Source organism: Mus caroli, unplaced genomic scaffold (genome assembly GCF_978045245.1).
Source record: "Mus caroli unplaced genomic scaffold, Mus_caroli_1 scaffold_4, whole genome shotgun sequence".
Lineage (NCBI taxonomy): Eukaryota > Metazoa > Chordata > Mammalia > Rodentia > Muridae > Mus > Mus caroli.
This window is the reverse complement of record NW_028227259.1, coordinates 113,518,723-113,535,572: the sequence shown is the minus strand read 5'-3', so window position 1 is coordinate 113,535,572 and position 16,850 is coordinate 113,518,723. Positions and strand designations below refer to the sequence as shown.

General features: G+C 39.0%; 1 pseudogene; it reads right to left on the bottom strand.

The window, feature by feature from the left end:
• Nucleotides 1–759: 759 nt before the first annotated feature.
• On the bottom strand, nt 760–2,256 carry LOC110287990 (coiled-coil domain-containing protein 77 pseudogene; annotated as a pseudogene).
• Between the last annotated feature and the right edge of the window lie 14,594 nt (nt 2,257–16,850).

Genomic DNA, 16,850 nt, shown 5'->3' with positions numbered 1-16,850 from the left:
CACTTAGCCAAGCTCAGCAAAACATCTCTCCCTGAGTATTTATCTTCTTGTTTTTTTCTTATTTTCATTTTTAGACATGGCTTTATGTAGACCAGGCTAGCCTGGAACTCACTATATAGCCAAGGGTAAATGTGAACTTCAGACTCCCATACATATGCCTCTCTCCAGTGCTGATTACAGGTGAGACACCAAACCTGACTTTAGGGGTTATTATCGATAGAACCCAGGCCTTTATGTTTGCTTGAGAAGCACTTCTCCAGATAAGCAACTTCTCATCATTGACTTTTAAAGACAGAAATGCCTGTCAATATATAGAAGAAAAGTTGGAAAGTCTCCAAGTAACTCAGGCTACAGTTCCAATGCGCCAGCAAGGCTAATGGAACAGTGAGATGGAAGTCTGTCAGGGCAGCTTTCCCAATGCCAGATTTGCCACTGTTTTTCTTCTTTCCTCTCAGTTTTGATGTTTTATTTTTGCTTTGTGGGAGACAGGGTCTCATTAAGTAGCCTTGGATGGTCTAGAAGTCACTATTGAAGACCAGGGTGGCCATGAATCACAGAGATCCACCTGCCTCTACCATGAATTTGTGGCAGTCCTACTGCCTCAGATTCCCAAGTGCTGGGATTACAGGTGTGAGCTATCATGCCCTTAACACCATCATTAATGAAATTGATGTCACTACTCTGGAAAACTCCATGCCTACTTTCTGGGAAGAGGTGACTTTGCCTCAGATTTCCGGAAGCCAACCCTGAAAGGAGACATCAACACAGCCTAAGCTCATTCTGCAGACCAAACACTTTAGAGTTGAGGTTCTTCAGTTATCCTTGTATCTTATGAGTTCTTCTATTGCTATCTGGACTTCACATAGCATGGTCAGGTACAGATTTCCCTGGGTGTTCATGGTTTCTTTATAGAACATTTGTCCCAGGTCTTTCAACTTCTGTCAGCAAACCATAATGTCTATCTTGAAATCTTCTACGTCCAGGATTCTTCAATACTCCAAGACCTGATAGTGTTTTGTCATTATCTGTGAGCACTTGCCCATCTTGTTGGAGTGATTCGTGAAGATCTCTATCCTCACTCCTTCCTCCTGAAGAAGAGGAAGTTCCTCTTCTAGGGAGATTCGCTGTTCTTGGTATATGTTGGACAGCTTTTTCTCTTATCTTAGCTTATCCTTAGGAGACTTAATATATTCATTTTGAGAATGATGACTTTCATAAAAAATGGGAACAATTTTTCCAAGTTTATCTTCTTTATTCTTGCAAAGTACTTTATACTGTTTAATCTTTGACATCAGGTGATCTTTCTCAAGCAAAAAATACCTTCTCTTTATTTTGGTTTTCAAGTTTTAGTTATAGAAAGTCTTTGGTACTCTGGTAGAGCAGTCTTTGGGTTTGATGGAGATTCTTAGTCAGCTCCTTGATTTTCTCTTGATTTCTCTGGTGCTGAACTTAGATCTCTTCAATTTGGATCTGTCTGTCCTCCATGAGTAATTCAACTTGATCACTAGAAAACTTTGTCTACTCTCCCAGCTGGGCCTGAAGTGCTTCCACCTGCAGGAAGAGTGTCTCTGTGTCCTTCTGGTAGTGCTCAGAAATATCTTCCCTGTCCTTTATCCTTACTCATCTTTTGCTTACTCCAGGATCTGCTTTGGAGGCTGGATAGTCATCTGGAGTATGCTGACTTTGTGAGGAGGTTCCTAATGAAAATAGGTCATTTCCCTGGAGTCTGGTACCACAAGAGCTTACATATTCTGAATCTTTTTCTTGTCTTCCAGTTCTCTGATTCTTAGTTGGTCATTTTCTGAGTAGAGTCTTAAAACATGTTCCCTTTCCAGGAAGAAGCAGACCTGCATATCACTTAGGGCTTTCTTCTATTCAGCAATCTCTTCCACCCTCTGCTGCAAGTTCCACTTGAGTTTATGCTGCTCTTCCCAAGCTTCTCTCTAGAGCTCTAACTTCTTCAGCAGGTCTTCATTCTCTACCTCACAGTTAGCCACCTTCTTTTGATAATACTCCAGAAGCTCCTGAGAATGGCAAAGGACAGCCAGGTGATCGTTGATTACAGGCCAGGGAGTTGACTCCATTGAGTCTGCCATTTTCTTCCACCTTTTGGTATCAGTAAAGCCAGAGCCAGCACCAAGTTTCAAGGCAACTGTTATTCAGAAGCAGTGCCTCTGCTCTCTGAGTCATTACACATTCCTCTGCATGCCAGAAAAGAGTGTTCCACGTTGTTGGATAGCTTTTCCTCTACCTCTCCTAGAGGACAGATCATGGTCCTTCAGGGGTCATGGACCCAGGTGGACAGAGAATTCAGAACTTTGACAAGCTGAGAAAAAAAGGCACACATCCAGCTGTCATGGAAGGGATGAAGAAAAGAAGACTGGACTACACCTGGAAGCAGTAGGATTTTGTTTTCTGTGGTGGAGGACTGACTTAGCAGAGTGTTAACTTCTGGAAGCATCCTATCCTTGAGAGGGAAAGCCCTAAAGGAAACAATAACAAGTGACCTGAAGAAGTGCTTCTGGGTCTTCTGTGAGGAATAGTTCTCTCCTAAGAAGATGCTCTGTGGCCTTGGTGAGGAGACATGAGAGGACTTGGTAGCCCTCAGCCAGCCTTTTTCTGCTTGTGTACCATGGCAAGAGTGGAATAGGGGCAGGGCTATGCTCAAGGGTTTGTGCCCCCACCAGAGTGCCCAGTCTTTGAGCCCAGTTGGGAGTTCACATACCCACTAAATTTTCTACGTCACACCCAGCCTCTGGTTGAGAAAACTGTAAAATCATTCTAGTTGGATATTTGATTACATGGTTTTTCAAAAATTCTGTAAGTTCATAGTAAATTTAAAACTATAGTTGATGTCACAGGTCGATAAGGTTTAAGGAGTTACCATAGAATTATTTACATGTTTTCCCGCTCAAACTAATAGCTGACTAAACATTGCGTATCTAGTTTATAGCTTCAGAAATTATTTTAAATTTAAAGCAATACATTTTGTGTCACAAGTGAGCAAACTTTTTTCAAGAGAAAATCATCTTCCTTGTGTCTTATTGTTTTGAAATTTGGTATAGATAAATTAGTCATCCTTATTTTTTTTCTCTTTATGACCTTTAGTTGTCAGATAGTGGCCCCATTCCTATCTTAGTAGGATTGTTTTCCTTTATTTTAAACTTGTTTCAAGAATGTTTTCATTGCTCAGTCATTGCCTTCCACTTTGTTCTGGGATACTGGGGCTCCTTGGCTCTGGGGAGCTTCACTGTGGCTTTTTGGCTAGAAACCTTCCTGACAGATTCAATGAAGCCAAATTCCTAACATTCAGCATGCTGGTGTTCTGCAGTGTCTGGGTCACCTTCCTCTGTGTCTACCACAGCAGAAGGGGAACGGTCATGGTTTTTCTGGAGGTTTTCTCCATCTTGGCTTCTAGTGCAGGCTTGCTAGGCTGCATACTTCTCCCAAAATGTTGTGTTAGCTTAGTTAGACTAGACTCACATTTTCTGCAGAAGTACAAAAATAAAATGCTTTCTTGAATCTTTAGTAATTTTTAAATGGTAGATGGTTTTTGCTGATCATATGTTTTTGCTTTGTCTTAAAAAAGTACCACTAAATCATACAAAAATTTTAAGTAATATACAAAGTTAGTACTTACAATGTAGGGTAGCACAGCACTGCCTAATGTGATGCCAATTACTAAGCTTTAGTGGGAAATGGTCTCATTCATGTGTACATAAACCTAAACACTGAGAATAGGGGATCTTAGTTAATGAATGGCTACCATCACTTTGACCTGTAGGTATGTGTGTAAGCCATGTTCCTAATTAATGTTTAATATAAGGTGCCCGTACTGCTGTGACAGTGCCACCTCTGGGCAAATTGTTCTGGGAGTTATAAGAAAGAAGACTGTAGAGAGCCTGGCCATGAAGCCAGTAATCAGCATTATTACATGTGCTCTCATTGAGTGTCTGCATCCAAGTTCTTGTCTTGACTTCATTCTGTTAACTGTGACCAAGGCACATAGGGAAATGGACTTTTCTCACATGGTTCTCTTGGCCAAAGTATTTTGTTACAGCTACAGAATCTAAGACATCAGCAAACTGTTAAATTGCTTTGGTTGGGATTTGGAATATCACAGATTACTGTTGCAATAGAAGGCACTGATTTGAAAGAGAACCAAGATTGAATGTTAGTAGAGTGTGGAGCATAATTACAGTGTTGCATATTGTTGATGGCCCTCTCAGAGGCCTGAGATTTTGTAACAGCTTCATAATGTACTATGAAAATATTCAGAATAACAGGTAACATAGTAAGAAGAGTACAATCTGTGGGGTTCAGCTTGTGCCTGCTATATAATGCTCTTGAACTTTATGTGAAAACATACCATTTCATTATAAAATTAATGGGTTACATTCAGGAGGAAAGTGGTAGTACAAAGAAGTCACACACAAGACCTATATCACAATAAGGTCAGTGAAGTCTGTGAATATATAAAGCACTCTAGATGAATGACTTCATAAATGTTAGCAAAATAGGAACAACTAAGGATTATTTGGTTTACTATTACACACAGAAACACACAATTACAAACACATACACATAGTTATTTCTGAACCGCAGTTGTTGAAGCTCTGTGTTATTTTCTCTCAAAGTATTGTTTGTTGCTTTTATTTTTAACTGTTATTTTGTAATTTATTTTTGATGGTATAATTTATTTGTTCTTTCTTTGTATTTCCTGTCTCCAGAGCACAACTTATAGCCCCTCCATACACTCCAAAAATGCACATGGCCTCTTATTTCACTAATGCTTAATGAATGCATATATGTATTTACATATACATATACATTTTGAAATATAAATTGTAGAGACCTTGTAAAATTACATGTTTTTGAGTTCTGATGGCTCATTATTTGGTATTACCTGGCCAATATTTCTTCCCTTCCCTGGCTGTGACAACCTCCTCCATACCCAGATTTAAAGTTTCTTGTAAATGGTTGTGTAAGATAGAAGGTTTGCAAGCTTTCTTACTTCCATGCTGCCATGCAGAGTGCAGTGATCCTTCTTCAGGACATATTTTGTGGGTCTATTGGTAAGACTTCATGGACTACCTATGCTAGTTCTAGAAGATTTATGTTCACAGGCAGTTTCCTCATCCTTTGACTTGCAAGATCTATCCCACCATCTTCTTTACTTTTCCCTAAGCCATGAATGAGGGAAATTTTTGTAAGAGTATGCACTGCATCGTTGCTTTCAACTAACTACTCTGGCAATAACTATCACTCTATCACAACATCTTTAAAAGCAAGAAGATTGAAAGGAACTCTGACATCATTTTCTCAGAAAAGCCCCTAAAATCTAAGTGTTCTTTTATCCTGGTTCATTGGAATTTGATGTAATTATATGCCTGGGTGTAGGCACCAAATGTCACTTCTTACAAAAAAATGAATTTAAGAAAATTACAGTGAAGTGCTGATAGACTCCGAGAGGAGCCCCTCACTCAGGCCTCAGGACAATAGCGGACACCCAAGAACTCATGTGAGACCAAGCTTGATGCACACCACATGAGGCTTTATTTGGGGAAAGCCAGAGCTCTGAGGACAACTCATATCCCACACAGGGGTAGAGGAGTCGACCAGGAGGTGAAAGGGTTTTCAGTTTTCATAGGTCCTTAAGGAGGAATGAAGAAGGGGAGAAGTAGTGGATTTCCAGATCTAAACAATGTCTATTCTAAAATGATTGATTCTTCAAGAAATGGGTATGGGAGGGAAACAAGGAAGGAGTCTAATGAAGGTGCAGCAACTCCGAATTGGTCCCGACTGTGGTTGCTGGGGAGATTTTCCGACTCTTTCCCAGCAACTGACATAGCAACCAATATCACAAACACCTGGCAGTAAGATGCAGCAATGGGCACACACCTAGTCAGAACATTGGCAGACACACATGTTTGAGGAGTGGCCATAGCATTGTGCACCTCTATTTTTCTAAATTGATGGAGCTAGTTCTACTAACAATGAAATCTATTTTGCCAATTTCAGAACTTCTGTGACCTTTTACATTCTGTCAGGATCTTTCAGTGCAAATACCTGGTAATCAGTAACTTTTTTTTTTTTTTGGTTTTTTAAGACAGGATTTCTCTGTATAGCCCTGGCTGTCCTGGAACTCACTTTGTAGACCAGGCTGACCTTGAACTCAGAAATCCTCCTGCCTCTTCCTCCCGAGTGCTGGGATTAAAGACGTGCGCCACTTTTAATTGACATCAGTCACTTTTAATTGCTCCATTTCAAAGAAAGGACCCTGGAGTAGCTAAAGGTGTAATGATGCAAATTCAGACAATTCTTTCATACTTTAGCTGCTTATTTTCCTTTTTCTAACATGTAAGTCAGAATCAGATTAAATTTTCAAATTCTTAATGAGATGAGAAGGTAGAACCTAATGTAACATGATTAATCACTTATACTGATTATGGCTTTCATTGATTAATATTGTATTATTTCAGTTCATCTTGGTCATTATTCAGTGTTCTAATTTCAAGAATAATAATCTAGTTTGAAAATTGTAAAGAAATTCAACAGGCATGTAAGGCAGAGCTTGCAGCAAGCGAAACGGAAAGGTAGATTATAGAATCTATATGTAGAATAGTAAGAAACTGAGTAGTAGCCCTCCATGCTGTCAGTCACTGAGGAAAGAAGTTGTTTTGGAAGCCAGAGTGTTGAAAAACATGCTGAATCCAGATATGAGTCCTGATACCTCCCACTGTGCCTTCTAGCTCTACCTTTGTTGCTGTGTTTGTGTAAACAATGGAGATGAAATTACAGAACATACTTCTTTGGATTATGAAGATATCCACAGGATATGAAGAGAGCACACAGGAAACACCAGTATCTACTCAATGTGTTCTCAGTGAGTACCTGGATAAGTGGGTAAATCCTAGAACAATTAGGATTTTCCTGGTAACGCTTGAATTTTCATACTTACAAGTCAAGGAGCAATAGAGAAATAAGAAAGACATCTGATCTGTATATTTGTGGCTTAGACCTGAAAAGCCACTGGGCCCCTGGAGTTGTTAAAGAAGGAAGACCAGTGTGACTGCACGGTGCTCTTACAGATGCATGAGGAGATGTTCCACAGCCCCTCTGTTCATATTGGCTGTCTCTTCTCAGGCGCTAACTGAACTCACTTCCATTACCTTCAAACCTCTTATTTCCCAACTATGGTGCCTGCAGGCATCACTCCACTAAGCTATCCAGACTAACTTCAATTTCCATATTCTAACAGTATTTCTTTAAGATTTATTTATTTTATCTATGTGAGTACTCTGTCGCTGTCTTCAGACACACCTGAAAAGAGCATCAGATCCCAATAAAGATGGTGGTGAGCCATTGTGTGGGTGCTGGGATTTGAACTCAGGACCTCTAGAAGAACAGCCAGTGCTCTTAACTTCTGCACAATCTCATCAGCCACCTAAGTTCAGGTTCTTGAACTCAACTTTAACTACAGGAAATTTTTAAATGTGTCAGGTGGCATGATTTGAAAAATATCAAATTACTAAAACCCCAAAGACAAACAGGCAATAGAAACACATCCACTGAAAATTCAGAAAGAAACTTAGATATTTTTAATTTTTGAAATAAAATAGGGAAACAGATGAAAATAATGGAGATTTAACTATTGCAATCTTTAAAAAGCACAATACACTAATGTACACACACAATCAGAAACTACAAGATCTGAAAGTAGGAACTCATGAAATGGATTCAACAGAACAGGAGGAGAAGAAATAAGTGAAGGACTCTGGGTACCAAATTAGAAGCAGCCTCAACAGAAAAGGTAATGAAAGGCCAGAAATGACTGTGAGATATGGAGGTGCCAGGCAGGTGAACATTCTTATACCTGAAGCACACATGGAAAGACAAATGTAATAGGTGCACTATGAAGAGAGGTTTGGCAACTTATGAAACTGAAAGATCTCAGTGTGCTCAGAGGAAGGTGCTGTGGAAAGACACACCAAGGGCACCACAGTCCAAGTGCTAAAGACCCATCCCCAGAGCCTTCTCTAAAATCACCAATTCATTTCTGGATATTCCAGATAATTATTATAATCCTCAATATTTATTTTTTAAATTCCCTTAGTGATAAGATTTTATTGTATGTTTATTTTGCGTTATGGAATGTTATGAGCCCCTTTAAATTCTGTTCAAAGCTAAATCTATCCTTAGCTCCATTTGCTGTGTGAACACACCAAGGAAAGTTCAGATATGCCTATGTTGTTCGGCTGTTGTTAACAAAGACTCTATGTTCTCACATCCTTGCTCCACTGAAATGAAAATCCTACAGAGCGAGTGAAAATGCTAATCTTTCCATAGTACATAAATGATGGTAAAAGCAGTATCAGACACACCATGGAAAGAAATGATAATCAGAAATATCCTCCTGTCTTAATGTTAAAGTTAATTGTAGAATGCAAATAGACATCTAAAATGACTGTGAATCTGTGAAACCTTCCACTATGTCCCAAGGTCCCATAGATACAACAAGAGCATATATGAGCTGTGTGCTCTGTCTCCTTCCATATTTTAACACTGGTAGACTCATGGAAATGCACCCATTCAGAAGGTTCAGGAGATGACCTCAGAGTCAGGCATCAAAGGATGATTTTCTCATTAAGGCTAAACACAGACCACAAAGATACTGCAAAATCTACCACTTTACAGACAGAGAAAATACTTTAAAGTCACTTTGACTGTTTAATAGCTGGTGACTCTGAGCCATTTCACTTATCAGGGGATAAAGTATCCCTGGGCAGAAAAGCACCTGGTATGTCCCTGACTTCCTGCAGGTGTTTTGTCAAGGTTGGCCTTCATGAATTTTGTCTCTAATGTAACAAACATGGCTTCTGAGTTCCTGCTCTAAGTGTGATGGACAAGTAGGCATGCCTTCAGCTCTAATCCCTTAAGGAATGGAAATATGTTTGAGGAGCATAGGCCTATGCTGTAAGTGGAGAGAGGGACAATACAGGACTTGACAACTAAAGGAACTACAGCAAGCTCAGCATAGGAAAGCCTTGCCTGGAGACTCCTATGATACATTCTTTGTATTCAAAGTGTCTTCCTTAGTTTTACTTAACAGTGCTCCTTAATAATGAATTACAGATAGTTCTATGAAGAAAGAAACTGAAGACACCTTTAATGGTACATAGGGAGGCCAGGGTATTTCTCTGGCCTGTTGAGTTTCTTGGAGATCTTTTCTCATTTATTTTTCCTCTTTAAAATAAATATGGTATTTTGTCTGTTTGTTTGTTTGTCTGTCTATTTGGTTGGTTGGTTGGTTTGGTTTTGATTCTCTTTAAATTTTGGAGGGAGCAGTATAAGAGCATAGCTGTGGTTCCCTGCTGTGGCCAGAAGAAGGTATCAGATTATGAGAGCAGCAATTACAGGCAGTTGTAAGCCTCTTGATGTAGGTGCTGGGCACTAATCTCCATTACTCTAAAAAGGCAAGAGCTCAATCCACAGAGCCTTCTCTCTTGCCTACTTTATTTTTCATCCTTCCTTTCATTTACTAAAAATGAGGCAGGTAGTCTGTTGTAACAAGGAAACTCTGGGAGACAAGAAGACTTGTTGGGAAGACTAGTGATCATTCAAAAAAACACAACTAAAGAAAAAATACTGCAGGGCATGGAGAACACTTGAGTATTGCCTTCCTTTGAAAGGGGTTCTGATAGCATCTGATCCCTCTACATAAGTACAGCATGGCTTTTAAGTACAAGTCTTATTACAGACCATGAAACAAGAGAAAAGTGGCATATTAAATAAATATTGCTCAAACTCCAGTAAGACAGACCTCCTTCCAGACTCTATTAAAGATCTCTCTCCACCCAGCAGTGCCCTGGATTTGGAGCTCTCAGGAGCAGAGCCTGATTGAAGGATTCAAATATCAGTGATTTGATGAGGAAAGGCTCCCAGAAAGATGGGCAGACACTGAGAAGCAAACTCAGATCCACTGATACCCATCCTGAAATCTTGAGGGAGCATAGGAACATGGGGTATCCTCTGACCTCTGACCCAGAAATGCCACTCCTATTTATAACCCAGAGAACTGAAAGAGCGCCCTACACAGAATTTTAGGTGCCATTGTTCACAGCAACATTCAGTAGTCAAAAAATAAGATATGTAAATGCATGGACAAAATTGAGAATTTTGACTATTAAAATCTTTAAAAAACAAATATGCATACAAAACTGGAAAGCACAATACCTGAAACTAGTAACTCATGGAGTAGATTCCATAGAAAACAGCAAGAAGAGATTAGTAAATGAGGCTCTATTACCAAAGTAGAACAGCCTTCAAACACAAAAGGATTGTGTGATCTGGGGGCCGGGGAGGGGGAGTGTAAGAGCTATAGAAAATGTTTCCTTTACTCCATGTGTATGGAAGCTCTTGCCATGCTGTGAGCATAGTGGGAAAGCACCTTGCTCCACAGGTGAAAGTGTTTGGAAACCTCTGTCCCAGGAGTTGTTTACTCAGTCTGGACTGACCCCTCTCCCATAACCAATGCCTCCCTTCTGACATCTGCTGGCAACACAGGGCATGACACCTCTCTTTGCTTTTTCCTGTTTGCCTAAGGCATGTAGTGGAGTGGCATGTATTTAGGGATAGAGGAATCTGGACAAAGGCAAGCAGAAGTTACCCTCCACTTCTGGTAATGCATCATTACTGTAATGCTGGGATTTTAAAATGAGGATCACATTGGCGTTCGTCAATTCAAAATCCCGAATTTAGAGTACACTTTAGCGAACCTCAACCATGTAGCTCAGCACTATTTTAGGCTTATTATATTGTCTCTAGGCAAAAAGAGGAATAAAATTTCTCTTGATCTATGGCGCCTCAAAGGATGTAGATCAGTGCAAATTTTGTTACCAAAAGGCAAGCACAATAGCAAACATACTGACAAGAGCAGGTCTATGAGAGCTGTTGTTAAAATAAAAATTTAAAAGTTCTACAAAAATAAGTTGTGGACACTGACAGAGCAGTGGCACTCTAACCATCCCTGAAATCTTCAAGGGGGCAGGATTTGTTTGTAGAAAAAAAATGTTAACCCTTAGTCCTTACACAGCATGGCACTGGGAATACCTCAGCATGAAAGATGCATCACGAACCAGTTGTTTCTTAGAATTGCAAAACACAACAAATTTCTAGTGGTCATGTATTTGGAAAGTCATTGTCCTCATTCAATAAATGACTTTGATTTTTCCAGGTGCCTTCAACTACCTCAGCAGAAGTACTTTGCCACCCTTTGGGACCTACTACCTAAATTGACCAATGTTCCAATGTACTTGAAAAATAATGTGTTCTGCTGTTGTATCACACAGTGGTTCACACATGTCAGGAAACTGTTGGTACTGCAGTCCTTCTATGCCTCAACCCTCTTTGGTCCATGGCTCTGTAGAACAGATCTCTGGTTGCAGGTGGACAAGGAGTTGGCAGGAATTGACAGACAGACTCGACAGGAGGGAGTGTGGATCTGAATGTAATTTGTCAAATCAAGCATCAAACTTTTTATACAGAAGAAAATAGGGAAGTTGGGTGACAAAGAGATTACTGGATTCTTACACAACACAGAGGAATGCAAATATGGAAGTACTGGCAGGAACCAACTGGGGTAAAATTCAATGTTAACAACTGGGATCAAAAAGAGCTCCACTAAGGTCCACTTAATCTTAGAAGCCAGGGGCAAGGGCTTTATCCCCTTGCCGTAGTTCCTACTCTAGTCTATTGTATAGTCCACCTTACCCCTAGACCACTGTAAATACTTGTGTATGGGTGTAACTCAGCTATCTATGGTTCAAAGAATCTACTCTTGTTCCTCTTTAGGTCACAAACTTCCTTCTTCCTAGATAATGGTAAATTTCTGTTTAGGGCAGTGACTTAGCTATCCATGCCCAAGGTCGAATCAAGGACTGCCTAGAATCTAACTCAGCTATATGTCAAAATATCAATCCTTAGGAGCATTTGTAATAAAGCAATATTAAGGGAAAGCACACAGATCCGTTTACCAGCTAAAGCAAGGACATTGGAGCATTCTTTACACAGGATGCCGAGATTCCAGGAGACTAAGTTTCCGTGAACTTTTTGCCTCAGGACAGCAGACAGAGCCCAGGTTTTTGGGGCCTGTTGCACTTGTCACTACTGGAGTGGATGTAGCAGTTCCCCCTGTTTTTAATTTTTAGACAAAGTTCCAGAATGTCCCACCTCATGGTAGCTACAGATCTTAGAAGAACTCTAAAGATGAGTGGAAACACAGTGATTACTAATAAAATAATGACAGTAATAATAGCAAGCAAGATTATATATTGAACCCAATTCAATGGATTCAATGCACTTAGGTTATTCTTTAAATCTCTGGCCAATTCATCAATGTTCCAAGTATCCAAATGGCTTCTGCTAATATCTGAGATTTCTGCTTTTAACTGTTCCATGTCATGTGAAATATCAGTATCTCTCCATACCCCCTGCAAATGAATTTTAGTCTTTTCCCAATCAATGGTTGCATTATAAGGTAATGGCATGACACAAATATATTGAAATGAAGCATGACATTTAGTAGCTAACCTTACCTTAATATTTGCAATATCCTCTCCCATCGCTAACACTACTTCTTCTAGAGCATTAACCTTTGCCTCCAATTTTTCTATAACAAAATGAGAGGTATGTAGTTGCTGAACTAAAGCTGTGGTAGATACTGCAAAAGAAGTTAAAATTGCAATTAAAAAAGTAATTCCTAAAATCAGAGCTGTAACAAATCTCTTTTGGTCTAATAAGTTCATTTAACTTTTTCAAAGTTTGCAATCCTGAATTCTCAAACCAAGGATTATTTCTTAACTTTACGGGCAGCAAAACATAAGCAGGTCTTTTTTAACAACATCATAACAGCAGATTCCTTATCTAAATTAGGATCTACACAATTAGTTAATTAACAAGAATTACAATGACTATGAAAAGACTTGCCAAGATTGGTGATCTTAACTCTATCAAAACTTCCCAATAATATAGCATACGTGTATGGTACACAAGCTTTCACAGCTATAAGGGAGTTGGCCTAAATGGCCAAAACAGTGTTTCTGATGAAATCTTGTCCAATATTCTGAGGCAGTCCCTCTGCCTCCACTAGTCAGCTTTTTAAGTTGTTTTTTATTTTAAGTCAGCACCAGGTCTGTTCTGTTGCTGTAGTCTGTGGTGGAGATAGAAAGAGTTTCTTTATTTTTCTTGTGTCTGCTCTCTCTAATTCCTCCTTCTCTGTGCACTCAATACAGCTTTCTTGTCACCACTGTTAGTGCACTCAGGAACTCACAGGTCAGCCTGTCACAGGAATCATTCTGGAAGCTAGCATGCTCCTGCAGCATTCTGTGGAAAAAACAGAAACATTGCTCCCTTTCCCCCATATTAAATATTTGAACAGGCTCATGCTGTATGCCAATTATTGGATCCTTTTCATCTCACCTAGACATAATTATGTCTAGTTTTAAGATTCTATGAGGCATTTAGTAAGTTCTTTAACATCCAAATTTTAAAATTTTAAAAATAAGAATGTGGTTTAAATAATGTGCACGGGGATATAATTCCGCCCCTTCTTTGTTTTTTAAGATGATAGAGTTTTTAAAGTTATGTGTTCATGGACATCTCTTTCTTTAGGTTGGGGAAGTTTTCTTCTATAATTTGTTGAAGATAATTACTGGCCCTTTAAGTTGGAAATCTTCCTTTTTCTCTATATGTATTATCCTTAGGTTTGGTCTTCTCATTGTGTCCTGGATTTCCTGGATGTTTTGGGTTAGGATGTTTTTGCATTTCACATTTTCTTTGATTGTTGTATCAATGTTTTCTGTGGTATCTTCTGTTCCTGAGATTCTCTCTTCTATCTCTTTATTCTGTTTGTTATGCTTGCATCTATGGCTCCTGACTTCTTTCCTAGGTTTTCTATTTCCAGAGTTATCTCCCTTTGTGATTTCTTTATTGTTTCTACTCCCATTCTTAATCCTGGGTGGTTTTGTTCAATTCTTTTACCTGTTTGGATGTGTTATTTATGTTCTTCTTATAGTCCTCCATCATCTTCATGAGATGCTACTTTAGACTCATATATTGCTTTTCTGGTGTGATGGTGTACCCAGGACTTGCTAAGGTGGTTGTGTTTGGTTCTGATGATGCCAAGTAACCTTCGTTTCTGTTGCTTCTGTTCTTTTGCTTGCCTCTTGCCATCTGATTATCTCAAGTTCTCCCTGCCCTTGATATATCAGACTGGAGCCTGCCCATCCTGTAATCCTAGTTGAGTCAGAACTTCTCAGAGTCCAGCTTTCTTTGTGATCCTGTGATTCTGAGATCTTGTGATGCATAGATTCTGGGTATGTCAGAATTCTTGGCAGTCAATCTTCCTCTGAGACTCTGTGATCCTGGTATGACCAAGCTCCTGACATCCTGGGATTCTGGGATCCTGGGATCCCAAGATCTTGGGTGTGTTAGAGCATCTGGAAGTGGTACCTCCTCTAGAAATTATGGGGCTGTTTGCTCAGTTCTAAACCAAGGTAGATCTTCACAGACCGGAAGGAACCTGAGCCACTGATTGGGCAGGGTTTCTGTGTCTGTGCTCCAGCTGACCCCAGGCACCCTGGTTCTGTTGAAACAGATGTTGTGCTTTACTCACCAGTGATCCCAAGATCCTCAGCATGCTAGGGTGCCTGTGGAGTGGAGAGTTCTCAGGAGACTGTGGGACTGCCCACCAAGTTCGGGTCCAAGGTGACCTGGTGCTGGGGCCAACTGGAAGGAATTAGGTTAAATTTAAAATTAATTTTTTCTGCTTAGGCTTATAGAATCATCAGTTTAATTTTGTTTTATAATTTTGAAATATGTAAACATTTTACACAGATAATGTCCTGATTGGTTTTTTTTTCTTTTTTTATCAATTTGGCAGATATAGAGCTGTCTGGAGAGAAGAATCTGTACTGAGAAAATGCACCAATTTAGACTGGCAAGGTAGTGAGGGGTATTTTCTTGATTAGTGATTGACTTGGGAAAGTTTAACTACTGTGGGTGGTGCCCTTCCAGGGTACTGGAATGCATAACTCAGATGGTAACATGTGAGCAGACCTGCAAGACAGCAGTTTCTATGTTCCCTGAATAAGTTCCTGCCTCCATGTTTCTGCTTTGAGTTAGCTCAATGATGAAGTGTTTTGTGGAAATTAAGAGGAAATAAACCTTTACCTTCCAAAAAAGAAAAAAGGAAAGAAAAACATTTCAATAGACACAGAAATTCAAAAGTTACATCTTAAGGATGTAACTTTAATAATCTGAAATCCACTTAATTGGAAAATGTAAGAAATGAGAGCATGTGTGTGTGGGGATGTGTGTGTATGCAACTAAATCAATTTATACTAAGATTAAGTCATGTAACAGCCAATGAGATGACAAAGTTTAAAAAACTACACTCTCAAACAAACAAATAAACAAAAAATCCCTGAGGCAGAAGTATTCAGCGAAGAGATCTAACAGACTTTCAAAGTAAAACTAACTCTATTATTGTTTAAATTTTTCTGTATAAAGGAAAATAAAGACCATCTCCTATTATTTTAATTCACCTATTTGTGCTTGGTAGTTTTATTTTTTTTGTTGTTTGTTTCATTTCAACATAAGATAGAGGTGCCTGAAAGAATTTAATTGTAAAATTGCCTCCATAGATTTAAAGATTTATTTATTTATTTTATGTATTTGAGTACACTGTAACTGTACAGATGGTTGTAATCCTTCATGCGGTTGTTGGGAACTGAATTTTTAGGACCTCTGCTTGCTCTGGTCAACCCTGCTCACTCCAGTCTGTCCCACTTGCTCTGGTTAACTTTGCTTACTCAGTTATTGCTAATTCAGTAATTAAAGGCCAGGAAAAAAAACAAAGAAATATTTGGAGAGAAGTAGTTCATGACTTACAGTCAGTGATGATAAATGACATAAGGAGCAGAAACACCAGCAAGTGGTGCCACATGCTTCATCACTGAAAGAATTCTATTCATAATACTTTGTACAACAAAACATATTTGGGGATACTTTTAGATCAATGGAAATTTAAGATTAAGAACTCAAGAATAGGGGCTGGAGAGATGGCTCAGAGGTTAAGAGCACTGATGGCTCTTTCAAAGGTCCTAAATTTAATTCCCAGCAACCACATGGTGGCTCACAACCATCTGTAATGGTATCTGAGACGATCTTCTGGTGTGTCTGAAGGCAGCTACAGTCATCAAATTTATCAAATAAATAAATATAAATTTTAAAAATGAAACTTAAGAATAGAGGTAAAAGAATAATAGAAGTCATCTAGGAAAACTATGGCAAGTAAGTAAGTTTGCTGTCAGCAATGCTTGCATTCTGGAGAGGAACAGCCCAAGAAAATTTGTCCCAAGATAGTTTCTCACTGTTGATACGCTCTTCCTGCCATTATTACATAGCCTAATGATTCCTGGGAATCAGCACATGCCATTGGACAAATTTACTGCAGATCAACATGAAGATGATCTTTCATGAATTAGTGCTGTTTATATGAGTTAATAACTTTCTAGAAATTCAGACTTTATTCAAATCTTAGGAAAAAACTTTAAGGAGTTGGTTTTGTTTTGCCAGAACAATGTAATAAAGTTAGAATAGAATCTTCCCCTTCCTCATAGAATAATAAGTAAAGGTTGAATAATAAGGAATACAATGATCTTTTATAGATTTCACTATGAAGAGAAATAAGCTAGGGACAAATTTGTCATGAGGGAAAAACATTTATTCTGTGTTATGTCCAAATATGAGGTCATAGGTGTGCATTGTAATAAAGCAAGGGCACATGA